Below are 14,085 nucleotides of genomic sequence, written 5' to 3' on the forward strand. Positions count from 1 at the left end.
GTACCTTGAGCCCCTAATAACGTGATTTACATTATTGACAAGGCTTGCATGAAATAGTTGCTTAATAAAGAAAATGAAAATGACAAAATGCTGGGAAACTAAAGGAAAGATTATTTCACTTTAAACAATACTATTAATACACATAGTTTTAACAGAAATTAGTTAAAGTAAAGCATGATTACTCAGACAATGAATGAGGTTTAGCATGACTTTGAAAACAAACCCTAACACATATGTTGCTTTGTCGCGAGTCAGAACATTATCTGGTTTGTTTTTGATTGATTTTGATGAGACAAAGGTTACTGCAGATGCAAACTGTGTAAAAGAGTATAATAGGTTAAAAAGGGTGTATGCTCCAAATTTAGGTCAATATCCTGTATTTGAAAAGCGTGTGGTTGGTCGAAAGAGAAGGTTTGAGAATATCTGTTCAGAAGGTGTCGAGAAGGGAAAAGAACAAGATAATGTTGTGATTGCAGGTAAAAAGAAATTGGACACTGTTGAAGAGATTGTTGGTTATCAGTTTGAAAATAGGTCAGGTGTCAACTGCTATGCTAATGTAGTGGTCAATGTTGTTTTTTATTTTGAAGGTTTGCAAGAACAAATTATGCAGAAAAAAAAGATATTGTTCTCTGTTGCATTCTGTCAATGAAAAGTTGACAACAGATACAAGTAAAATACAATCTGTTTCAGATGTTCGTAAACTTTTGGATGTGTGTTGTGAATCTACACAATTTTCACAAAATATCCAACAAGATGCTCAGGAATTTGTAATGTATATGCTTACCATTTTTGAAAATGAAGTTGTAGAAATAGAAAATATTTTTGGCCTTTCTTACAAATGGGAACATTATTGTTAAAATTGCATGTATACATGTAGCACCAATGTAGACACTGAGAGATTTCTGTATTTAACATTACCAGACTGTAAATCAGTGTCTTTCAATAAATTAGTTAAAGGTGCAAATCAAAACATGGAGTGTAGCCAATGGAAATCAGAAATGTTATCAACATTATTTTTAACAAAATATGGCAAATACATAATTTTAATGATGCAACGTTGTACAGCTGACGGAAGAAAATTGGGTACTTTAATAAAGCAATTTGTAGCAGCACAACTATCAATATCAGGAAGGACTTTTGTAGCAATTGCTATAATTTTCCATGATGGTCATTCCACCACATCTGGACATTACACTGCCTATAAAATGTGGCAAAGGCTGGACACTTTGTAATGGTTCCCAGTTGGTTTTCAAACAACGTTTGCCTAGGGAATTACAAAATTCCTGCCTAATGTTTTTAAAGTCAAAGTTTTAGGAAGATAATTCATTCTCTGAGGAATTTATTATTATAATTTAATAGGACTACCATTGGACAATTTACATAAAAAAGCAGTGCAAAAATACCATTTGGCCTCAAGGAAAGGTATATGTTTGAATTATGGACTTTTTGCTGGTCATTGATTCAGTGAATATTTTAAAGCGACAACATTTACAGTTTTTATAAGTTAAAGTTATAAAATTTTGTTAGTCGTAAGCATTTCATATATGTGTGATTTCTATTTTCTGGTATTTTACTGAGAATAGCATGTTGTTGTTTTTTTAACAATCTTTCTGATTGTTTTTTTTTTGCCCGCTGTTAAGTGATGAGTACGATTGAAATCACTATTTCTAGTGAAATTCAATATATTCTGAGAACAGCAAAAAAGGCAAACAGATTACTTCGCGGAATTTATGCTGAGTTGTAAAAAATGTATTATTACATGTGATAACTATTTTTTTCTTTTCTTTCACAGATCCTAATTTTAAAATAAGCAATTTACATCAATTTAGATTGCAAAGAAAATCTGAAAAAAATGTATACCATTTTTTATTTCTATTACTGTGAGGGTAAGTTTAACTAAGTATCAATATGCAGACTGGAGAGATCTGCAAGAAGCTACAAAGTTTAAACACGTTTTTAAAAACACTCTGTTTATACCTATGTAGTTTTGAAATCTGACCGTAATCGGATATCATGTGACCTGCAAAAAAAGAGATTTGAGGGGTTCATAACATTTCCCATTGTACCTATTGAAGGACCGCAATCATTTCAATCATTCTTCTTTGAACATCTTTGCAGACAAAACTCTGTGCTTACCTTCTATCATTCGCAAGCAATTTTAAAAACAGAAATATGTCACTTTTTGTAACATAGTTATTGCGCAAGACACTCTTTCATATTTACAAAGAGAGGAAAAGGCACTCTTTTTCTACTCCATGTAAATACAACCTCATCATACACACCCCTTTGCGTTGAAAGGGTGTTGTATAAGTGTTGTTGTGCATGATTGCACCGAATACTCATAGAACAAGACACATCTCTAGATTTATCAGAAATCATAAATCTCGATATGTGTGTGAATGCTGCACCATTCTAAAATTGGTGTAGGAAAGCACAACAAGGAGAATTGTTTTCATTTCTCCACATTTTTATATCTTCAATGCATGCTAAAATGTTCAGCATACTTTGAAGGAGAAAAATGTGTTATCTCATTGTTTTTGTGCAGGAAGGTGTGTCTTCCTGCACAAAAACAAACAGCACATGACACAGATATCCTTGCACTATGGTGCAAGGGTGCCTGTGTCACCACATGGCTGCAGTTAAAGCAGCCGTTCAGAGAGAAGCATAGATTTGCAACATATTTATTTACATATGTTGCATCCCTGTGCTTCGGAAGTACTGCAGCCAGCCGCGGTCGGTAGTAGAAGTTACTGCAGGGCGGTGACGTGGGGAGGGGGAGGGGCAGGGTGGGGGGTAGTAAACTATGGATTATGGAGGTTTACAGGTAAGTTAACATATAAATTAATAAAACGAACTTCGTTGCGCGCACTGCATACCCAAATGCGATGATGTGCATGCAACAAAATTAGTTTTATCAGGCTCCATGAAACAAACTTTGCCAAGATTCAGTGGGGGGGACTGGGTTCGGTGACTGCGGACTTTCCAGTGGAACGGGGTGTTCGACAAGGATGTTCAATGGCTCCTGTCCTTTTTACATTGTACATTAATGATGTTGTTGCCCATATGCTTTCTGCCAAGGTGGATTCTCCCTCTCTTGCCGGTACTAAAATTCCTATTTTAATGTTTGCAGACGACACGCTCATCATATCCAAAACCCCAAGCGGCCTGCAGCGTGCCTTGTCTATTTTTGATCAATTATGGCTTAGAGATCAACACGCCCAAAACAAAACTTATGGTTTTTAATCCCATCGTAGCTTTAAATCTAAAATTAACATGAACGGCCGCCCGCTAGAGGTAGTGAATACTTTCACGTACCTAGGACTACACATATCTAGTAAGAAGAGATGGTGTCAGCACATAGATATTGCTACACTTAGACATAGAAAGAGAAACAAGGGGGGGAGTAGAGAGGTTCCACTCAACGAGTGGTGGAGGTGGATACTTCCTCCCAACAAAGCGTACTTAAACAAAGGGATCCACCCGCATGTATAACATATCAAGAGATTCCCATTCATACCATGTGTGTCCCACGGTCGTGGAGAATACACATCTGTTGTTAAAATACCCCTCACACACCAAAAGGGCCCTTGGTGTCATGCTTCATCATAGGGGTCTTCCCGCCCCTCTACGGGACGGGGCGTGCTACGACCAGCGTGTACGTGGGAGCACTGTTCTTGGTAAGACTACTATGTGTAGTGCAGGGGTGTGCAAGGAAGGGTCAGGAGTGAGTGGAGAGTGATGTTAAAAAATACCTGGCTCACTGGACTTGGAAAAAAATTTTTTATTCTGCCATCTAAGCTGGTATTAGTAAAAATGTGGGGATGGAGGGTGTATGCCTCAATGAGCTTGACCTCCTGGTGTCGACATGTTTCGAAGCTTACCCCAAGCTTCTTCGTCAGGACCTAAGAAGATCCCTTCCAACAATGCACTGTGATGTGGTGAGAAATGGTGGGTGAAAAAATAAATAACCACCCCGATCGACGGAGCCGACCGGGGTGGTTTTTCGAGCAGGACACTGATCCTAGGAGGCGTAGCCTATTTTGGCACTTCAACCACCCGGTAAATGAGCTCATGAGGAAATTATCCTTTTTGCAGCAAGTTACCAGGAGTATGTAAGACCCAGTGGGGCGGTACCAACTTTTGGAGGCTATTTACCTCCTATGTTTATTTATTTTTTCACCCACCATTTCTCACCACATCACAGTGCATTGTTGGAAGGGATCTTCTTAGGTCCTGACGAAGAAGCTTGGGGTAAGCTTCGAAACATGTCGACACCAGGAGGTCAAGCTCATTGAGGCATACACCCTCCATCCCCACATTTTTACTAATACCAGCTTAGATGGCAGAATAAAAAATTTTTTTCCAAGTCCAGTGAGCCAGGTATTTTTTAACATCACTCTCCACTCACTCCTGACCCTTCCTTGCACACCCCTGCACTACACATAGTAGTCTTACCAAGAACAGTGCTCCCACGTACACGCTGGTCGTAGCACGCCCCGTCCCGTAGAGGGGCGGGAAGACCCCTATGATGAAGCATGACACCAAGGGCCCTTTTGGTGTGTGAGGGGTATTTTAACAACAGATGTGTATTCTCCACGACCGTGGGACACACATGGTATGAATGGGAATCTCTTGATATGTTATACATGCGGGTGGATCCCTTTGTTTAAGTACACTTAGACATAGGCAATTGTCCGGTGCCATCAGCACAGAGCATAGAAAATCTTTGACCAAACCTGTAAAACCTGTAAGTCAGGTTTATGAAGCGAAGGCTCTAGGCTCTGCACTTTACGGGGCTGAGCTATGGGGCTTCGAGAAGGTGGCTGCACTTCAAACCTCGGAGAATAAATTTCTCCGGGCAATAACTGGTGTCCCAAAAAGTACCCCTTTGCTGCCCCTCAAATATGACCTGGGTAGAAGAGCAGTCACAGATTTGGTTAGGCTTCGTCCGATCTTGTATTGGCGTAGGCTATGGACGACACCTGTGCTCTCCCATTATGCTGAGGGGTTCCTAGATATTATCAGAACAGATGTATTCCACAAAATTGGGTGGCTTAAATCACTTAAGACAACTCTGACTGAGCTTGGTATGTGCTTGCTTTGGGAAGATCCTGTGAGAGCAACTTTTCCATCTAAAAGTACTCTCAAAGAAACTTACTGGGAGATGGTAGCCTCTCGGCATTGGAGTAGTTCTAGTGCTGGATCTATGGCTGGAGGATTCTTAGAGGCCAAGATGTATCCCTGCTTAGAACCCTACTGGGATACTATAACTAGACCAGGCGATAGAAAGCTCCTTTTTCAACTAAGAGCAGGTGCACTTCCCCTCAGATACCTGGCAGCTAAATGGGAAGGTGGATCCTGTGATAGCTGCCCTGCATGTGGCACCACTAAAGAACCAATTGGTCACTTTTTATTTTCTTGTAAAGTTTATCTGGTCCCAAGACGTATTTGGTTGTCTCCGATGTGCAAAAATCTGGGGACTACTAGTAGTATTGTCGCCCTGCGTATTATATGCACCAGCACTTTGACATGGATTTCAATAGCTACCGTGAAGTATCTTGGATGGGCGTGGTCGATTAGACAGAGACTGCTAGTCACTTGACTATTCTCTGTTATGATACCTTGTCTATATTTTTAACTTGTATGTTTTTCTCTTAAATTTGTATTTTTAACCAAGATAATTTTTAAACTTTTTATTATTTTTAACTGTTTAATAGGTATAGTACGTTCTTTTTAAATTAGAACTGACAATCAAGTTAGAAATTCTAAAAAGTATGTCTTGTATTCTGACATCATCTGGTTGAAAATTGAATTCCATTTTAAAATGTTGTATGAATTCTAATTCTCTTTTTTGTGACATGTATTTTGCTTTTATGAATGAAATTTCGAATAAAGCATAATTTGACTTCTACTTCTGATAAGGGCAGGAATGTGCCATATTTAACATATTATGGTGCATTCTTGTGTGCTGCAGAATGCACCTGGGGAGGCATAGCATTTTGACGCATTTCCAGGTCTACCAATAATAGTAAATCTGGGAATGCGCCAAAATCAGTGAGTGGATGCGTGGGAACACTCATGCACCACCCATAGAGTGTGTGCCTGGGGTAGGTTAAGGCAACACACTGATTTGCCCTGAGCTGCGTTACTCTAGATTTATCAATCCATGCAGGGCAACTTAAAAGTTGTGTCGGCCTTGAGACCCACTGAGTGGCGCAAGCGCAATGCAACTCTTTGCTAAATCTCCCCCTGAGTTTTTGGCTTGAACAGAGGCAAAAAGTCATGCAAAGTATTGCAGCAATTTACTTATCATTATAAAAGTCAGTGGTGCAGCGGAAAATTGCACAGTGCATGGGGAACTCACACGCGGGCTCTGGTAAACAATCCCAACATTTTTTATTCTGGCACCTCTCTCTGACATCCCAGCTTGCAATAGAGAATTATTCGGAAACAAGAAAAAAGGGGAATTCCTTATAAACTTTCAGTTGTGAACATTAACTCCAATCAGCAAATGTCAAAGTCCTTTCTTAGAGCAGGCAAATTCACAAGAAAAACATGATTATTTAATACTACAAGTGCATGGGATTCAAAGCTATTATAATTCGTTTAAAGGCAATGATGCAAACTAGTGTAAGGGTAATCTATTTTTTGTCCCTAAGTCATACTTTTTAAAGTAGCCTGTAAATAATAATTACAGTCTGGTGTTAGTCATCTTGGATCACTTTGATAAGCATGTGAACAGGAATACAAATTTACATTAGCTTGGGTCGAGAAAGGGATATTGCTATTTGACTTTTCCAGAATTACTTTGCTTTTAAAGGTCTATCAGTGTTCTTGGTCACTATGCATGTCCTGTCATTTAATTTCTAAGTGGCCCTCGCTATGAAATCCAGCAATTGGCTTTTGGCTCAGCAGTAAATGTGGTGAACTTGTCGAACCCCCCTCAGACAGTCTGTTAACACTAAGCTTTAGAATTTACTTATGTGGTGTGACATATGCACGCTGAACAACATAATGTATGCTCTCAGTGTAATTCAAGTGAAAGGAGCCTCTAAAAAAATGTTTTCACGTATTGTACATGCTGATCCCTCATTGTCCTATACTGTCAGCCACACATACAAGCAGTTCTCTAAGAACTGCCCAAACAGTTTTCCATCGAGGCTTTGTGGATTCATTTCGTACATTCCTTTTTGGTAATTGACGATGTGGCAGTGCCTTCATATTACACAATGTAGATAATTGCAAAATGACTTGCTTGGAATACATGGAATCATGCTATTTCCTGTAGAAATGCTGTCTCTTAGTTTTTTTTATTTCAGGCGATTTGTGATGTCTCTAGTCACCTGAAATAAGGAAATTACGTTGGTGCTTAACTGTAATAAGTAATGAACGAATGAATGTGACATCATAACTCTTGTTACTAGAGCCAGCAGCAACAGTGAAAGGCAGGCACCTTTCATCCATACAACTGCAGTTTAAACAATGCAATTAAAATGAAACCTGCCGTTTCATTTTTCTTATCTGTTTTTCTCAAAGGATGGTGATGAGCACAAAGGAGAGCTTCATGGTAACATGTTTATTTTTTTCATACTATAGGACTTTGCAGGAAAAACAAAACGTTGTTTAATCTGACTTATATTAAACTGACACATTAAACTGGTTTCAATATTGTTTTACAACAACGTACTAACTGCTTTATCGTCAGCCGCGGCCCTTGGAGGGAGTTCCGTGGGGCGGTAAGGCGGGCGGGGGAGGGACAGGGTGGGGGGGTTCTAAAAACCGGAATATGGATTATTGCAGGTAAGTAAACAATTAAATAAATAAAACGAATTTCGTAGCGCGCGCTGCATCGCAGAATGCGATGCAGCCCGCACTACGAAATTCACAGTCCATACCAACCAGGAACAGGCTTTGGCAGTCCCTTGATGGTGCCTTTCTAAGGCTCAGATATGTGCCTTTGTAAGGTATCGCCGCGGGACCACCAAAGGATCACCCACCAGACTAGGAGAAAACTCCTAATATGGTGGCCAGTCGGCGATCCACTCTGGTGGTTTGGCAGCAGGGCGGTGGCCTGGCAGCCCTTTTCCCACACCACCAAAGTCATAATTAGGCCCTAAATACTTACGCAATTTGAAGGAAAACACATGTTTGACCACATACAATGAATAAAGTGCACCTGTCACATTTTAAAGATATTGCAAGTAACTTGTGAGGTCCATGAACGTATAAACGAACACAGCCTTCAGCCTAATTCTTCTTTATGGTCATGGAATTCCTTGATGACTTGCAATATTCTTATAATGTAATACAGGGGGTACTTTATGTCATATAAAACTCCAAACAGAAATATAATCTATATTAATAGACAGTTTATAATATAACAGTATAACAGTACTGCAATTATATTAGCCATCATTAGTTCTATGTTCATATGATATAGCATTTCTCTTCATTTATTAAAGAACTGCATTAAGGCGGTTAGAGACCTTCTGGGTGTAAGGGGAGGTCATACTTTAGAATTCTTCACTGATTCTAGTGCCTACAAGAAAAATCAGGATTCCAAGAGGGTTGATGGGCTGGAAGTAGAACCAATTACGCAAAGGAGCAATGCTTCAGGAGTGGACAACCAGTGTTAATAGGATGTGGTGAGAATTTTAGGGAGTAACAATAGCTGTGCATCAGATGGTCCAAAGGGTGGATGATGATCAAAAAGGTACCAGGAAGGACTGGTGTGAGGGAGAGGGGGCATATGAGTGCTGTTAGGAGTAGTAGGAGAAACACCTTCATGAGTAAACACGATCTTCTGCAGGTACCGGGAGCTAGTTGAGTTAGGGAAAGAGGGTCCCTGGGCTGCAGGTGATGGAGGTCAGTGGAAAGGGACTAAGGTTTGACAGGGTCTGACAGCTACATGAGGATTGCCTTATGATGTACAGGGGGGTCTAATAATCACATCATTTGTTTTTCCATCCTTATACGAAATTTCAGAAACATTATACGAAATTACTCATATTTACACAAAATGCACATCTGTAATTTCATACAATATGTTATTGTGAAATGATTCCTTGCATAATTTTTGGCCGCATGGACAGATTTATATGAAAGCACCTCAAACAAGAGCAGATCTTTTTCTGGTGTTCCTTACCACAAATAGCTTGTAAAGTGGCATAATGGTGTCATTTTCTTAATTTTGGGTAACAAGCTTAAATCAAAGTTTATGAAATACCTCAAGGTACACACACGTTTTTCAATTTTGCCTCAACCTAATGGGGAAGGATGTGATGAGGGTAGAAGGACAGATCAAGGGTTACATTAGGGAGTTTAATGTGCATTTGGTTGCATCAGGGTGAGAAGGTGGCTACTGAATACATGACTAAGTGCGAGGGAAAGAGAGTAAAAGCAGAGATACTGGATTGATCCAGGGCTGCAGGAGGAAGAGAGTTTGATCTATTTTGGCTGTCTTCAAATGAGGAAAAATAAAAAGGACACTTACTAGTATTACTTGTCACAAAATGGCATTTTACAGTCAAAGAGATCTACTGCCTAAATTATCAATACTATTCTTGCCTTCAACCTCCACCCTAAAAAAATGACTTTGTCCTTGGCTTTAGTTACTACAAAGAAAATTGCTCGCCACTCATTTCATACAGATGTGCTAATTTGTCATTCTAAAATCGATGGACAAATTCAGTCGCCCATAGTCTGCTGCACCTCACAGAGAAAAAGGCTGTACTAGCGCCAGAAACGTCATAGAGAAATGCCAACCTTCCACATATAAGATTATCATCCTGACATCATGTACATCAGCCAAAGCATACATGGTTAACCGTGGCATAGAATCAGGCTACTATGATTCTCTTGATGCCCACTTGCATCGTAGTCCTTCAGTCCTGCTCTGTCCCTCGCAGACTGACTTGCCCCTTTACTCTCTGGACTCCTCTAAGCATATACAGAAAGCCTAACATATTACATTCCTACTCTTTTGCAACAAAGACAGTGGATACAGATGGCCCTTTGATGCATGAAGTGCATTTATTTATGTGAGTCTCACCAGCATGTTACAATGAAATGAACCCTGTTCACTACGGGCCCGTGTGTGGTGTGTCCCCACAGTTTCCGTTGCAAATTAGCCGGCTAATGAAGTATCTAAATCTATATATTGATCTCTCTCTCTATATATATATAAGAAATGACGACATGTGTTGTGGTCGCCTCGCCTCAGGGGTCAGGGCTGTTTCAGCGGTCGCCACCACTCAATATGGCAAAGATAATCCTTTCCAAACATGTAAAAAGAATTCCAGCCTCACCAACAGGCTCGTATTTTAGTCAATCAAGTTTTATTTGGCAAAAGAATATAGACGTGTTTCGACCTGCTTCGGTCTTGGTCACATGACCAGGAAATCTTCATGTCGGCATAAATACAGCGTCACACACAACGCGCGTGATAAACATAAAAAAAAATACTTTTGGGAAGGGTTCAAGGCACCTTTCTTCCACATTTCAATGCAAACAAAACTTTATGTGCATTCATTGGTTTATGCTATTAGAAATTCTGAAAATGTTCATGTTCTTCTTACAATGCCTTATCATTTGCCCAGTAACTCTGTTTAATCACAGTAGTTTTGCATGACATATCGCAATATGGGGTTTCTTTAGTCCCCCTTGATGAAATGTCCTGTTAGATCACCATAGTCATTCTATGCAGTTTCCACATTTAAGGTATGGTATCACTTAATCACATGTCATATACGGTCACGGCCAAGGCTGCACAAGTTTGTAAAAATAAGATTACTTATAAAGACCTCAATAAATTCAATTCATTCATAGTCGGAATAAAGTCCTGTAAACATTTATACGCTATCTGGGTCTAGTACCCCGCTACTATGAAGTAAATGTGTTTCCACATGGGGATAGCCTTCATCATGAATTTTAAGCTCCCTATACGTGTTAGGCACCAACATGATGCTCTTGTATAGTATCCTTCACTTCTGTAAAAAGAAAGGCAAACAACTATTAATGGACATTTTTCGTAACATACTGTATACTGCATATTCAACCCGGAAGTCTGACATTGGGCCACTGAATCATCCAATGAAACATAAAGTTCAGAACAAACAGTTAAAAAATAGCTCGCAGTGGAACTATAAGCTATAGATTTCAAGGATTATGGGAAACAGCCTACCTTCCTAAATGTGTATGCAGTTCTTTATCATTATTCATTCCAAAAGGAATCAGACAGCCAGCTTGCACAATGTATCTGGATTCTAATTTGTGTAACGCAGATATCCTGTTTCCTCCCCTTGGGTGTTTGGCTATAGTGTCAATCCCAAACTATTTTGCCTTCGTCCAATCTTCCTCATGGTCTTTAGCTGTGCTGTAACTCATGTCAGAATTAGTGATCACCATCCAGTATTCTAAGATCCGTTTTACTGGGAAGGTGGTGAAATCTATGTACCACTTGTCACATGGAGAGGTGATAACTTAGACCACAAAGTTAGTTTTACAAGTAATCAGCTTGGTAATGTGAACTCCTTTTTTAATTCTTTTAAAAGTGAACACTAGGACATTCGTACTGTGTTTGCATGCCTTGTAATGGCCACATTTTTTGAAGCCCTTACTCTGGTGAAGCCAACTTGAACCCCTTGCTGGTAGGTGGCTATGGACCAGCGTCTCTCTAATTGAGAGATTGCGTTGGAAGGTAATATTCAGTTTTACACCTATTTTGGCCCTTAGTGTAGTATCTTGTGTGAGACCAGCCCACCTGTTTTTTTTTTTATTTCCTTTGGGCAGTTGTCTGGCTCAAGAATTTGGCAATTAATCGAATAGGTTCATTTTGAGGTACCTGTTTTCTCTGACGGTTTTGTAGTAAAGTTTCTTCTCAGGTTTTCTGACCCGCCCTTTCAATGGCTTTATGCAGCGCCTTTTATAGGATACTTTCTGGCTACCAAACTATTAATCATCTCAGCTTTGGTTTTGGCATAGCTACTGTATGTACTGCTATTTCTTTTGGCTCTTAGTAATTTGCTATACGGTATACTCCAGCAAAAGCTAGGTGGATGGCAGCTATCGACATGTAGAATTGAGTTGCCAGCTGTATCCTTTTTAAACAGCCCAGTGTGTAAAATGCCTTCTTTAAGAGTTAGTCTTATGTCTAAGAAATCTATTTGTTCTCAGCTGTACTGTGAAGTAAATATTAGGTTCACTTTGTTTTTATTTAGTTTTTCAAAATGAGTGAGTACATCATTTTCATTGCCATCCCATACGAAAAAGATATCATCAATGTATCGTAGCCATACACTGATCTGGTTTGTCCATTCACTTAGGTCATTGCCCCAGAGGACCTGCTCCTCCGACCAGCCTACTAAAAGATTGGTATAGCTTGGGGCAATGCAGGGCCCCATAGCAGTTCCTTGTACCGGTCTGTAATGTGTGTTCTCAAACATAAAAATATTCTCCTTTAGACAGGTCTCCATAATTTCTAGTAATATTTGTGTATGTAGTAAGACATTGGCATTTCTGGTCCTTAGGAAATATGTGCAGGCATTAATCCCATCCTCATGTCTTATACTAGCATAAAGGCTTTCCACATCTAAACATACTAGCCAACATTCATTTTTCCAACACAAACTGCAGGTTTTCTGTATAAAATCTTTCGTATCCCTAATGTAGGAATAGAGGTTTTGGACGTGTGCTGCTAGGAAGTGATCAGCGTAGTCAGATGTATTTTCAAATATGCTTGTTTTCGGCAAAACAATTGGACATCCAGGCGGGTTCCTGGGGTCCTTATGTACCTATGGTAGTAGGTATAAGGTTCTGTCTTTCCCCGCGTCTCCCCCTCGCCGCCCGTTTCCCTCCGCCGCGTCCCGTAGCTCCGCCCCCCTCGCACCCTATTGGCCGCCGCGTCCCATAGCTCCGCCCCCCTCGCACCCTATTGGCCGCCCCGCTCCCAACTCCCAGCGGCTCCTCCCTCCCTCCCTCTCCCACTCATATGGAGGCCGCGCAGCGGCCGTGCAGCGGACGCGTGCAGAAGCTGGAACAAGATCACTGCCGACCAGCTTACCACATCCCAGAACCACCCACCAGATCAGCGAACCCCAACCAAGCCGCCAACAACCTCACGAAATGGATCAGCAACTGCGCAGACGACCTCGCTCCACTGAAGACCCCCCCCGCCAGACCCGGCACCAAGAAAGCATCTTGGTTTACCGACGAACTCAAGAGCTCCAAGAAGAACTGCCGGGCCCTCGAGCGCAGAGACCCAACTACAGACAACATGACCACCCTCAAGCTCGCCACTCGAAGACATCACCAGCTAATCCACGCCACCAAGAAATCCACATTCAAGGAACGACTGGACAACAACGCCCGCAACAGCAAGGAACTCTTCAACATCGTCAAAGAGCTCTCGAACCCCAGCGCCGGAAACAACAACATCACGCCCTCGCAAGACCTCTGCAACTCGCTCGCCTCGTTCTTCCACAGCAAGATCGCAGACATACACAACAGTTTCAGCACACAGCCAACGCACCCTACGACCGGTACAACGCCCCCCACCACCACCCTCCGCGCCTGGACCGCAGTCAACACCGAAGACACCATCCGCACGATGAACTCCATCCACTCAGGATCTCCAACCGACCCCTGCCCTCACCACATCTTCAACAAGGCCGACTCACGCCAAACTCAGCGCCCTACTGAAGAAACCATCAGCGGACCCCACCGACCTCAAAAACTACCGCCCCATCTCGCTCCTTCCTTTTCCGGCCAAAGTCATCGAGAAAACAGCCAACAGACAACTGGCCACCTTCCTCGAGATGATCGGATCCCTCGACCACTCGCAGTCCGGCTTCCGGGCCAACCACAGCACCGATACCGCCCTCATCGCAGCCACCGATGACATCCGAGCTTTGCTCGACAACGGGGAAACAACGGCCCTCATCCTCCTGGACCTCTCCGCGGCGTTCGACACGGTCTGCCACCGCACCCTAGTGCAGCGCCTCAACAACATCGGTATCCAGGAAAAGGCACTGGAATGGATCATCTCCTTCCTCGCCGGAAGAACACAGAGAGTCCGCCTACCCCTTT

Source organism: Triturus cristatus, chromosome 4_2 (genome assembly GCF_964204655.1).
Source record: "Triturus cristatus chromosome 4_2, aTriCri1.1, whole genome shotgun sequence".
Classification (NCBI taxonomy): domain Eukaryota; kingdom Metazoa; phylum Chordata; class Amphibia; order Caudata; family Salamandridae; genus Triturus; species Triturus cristatus.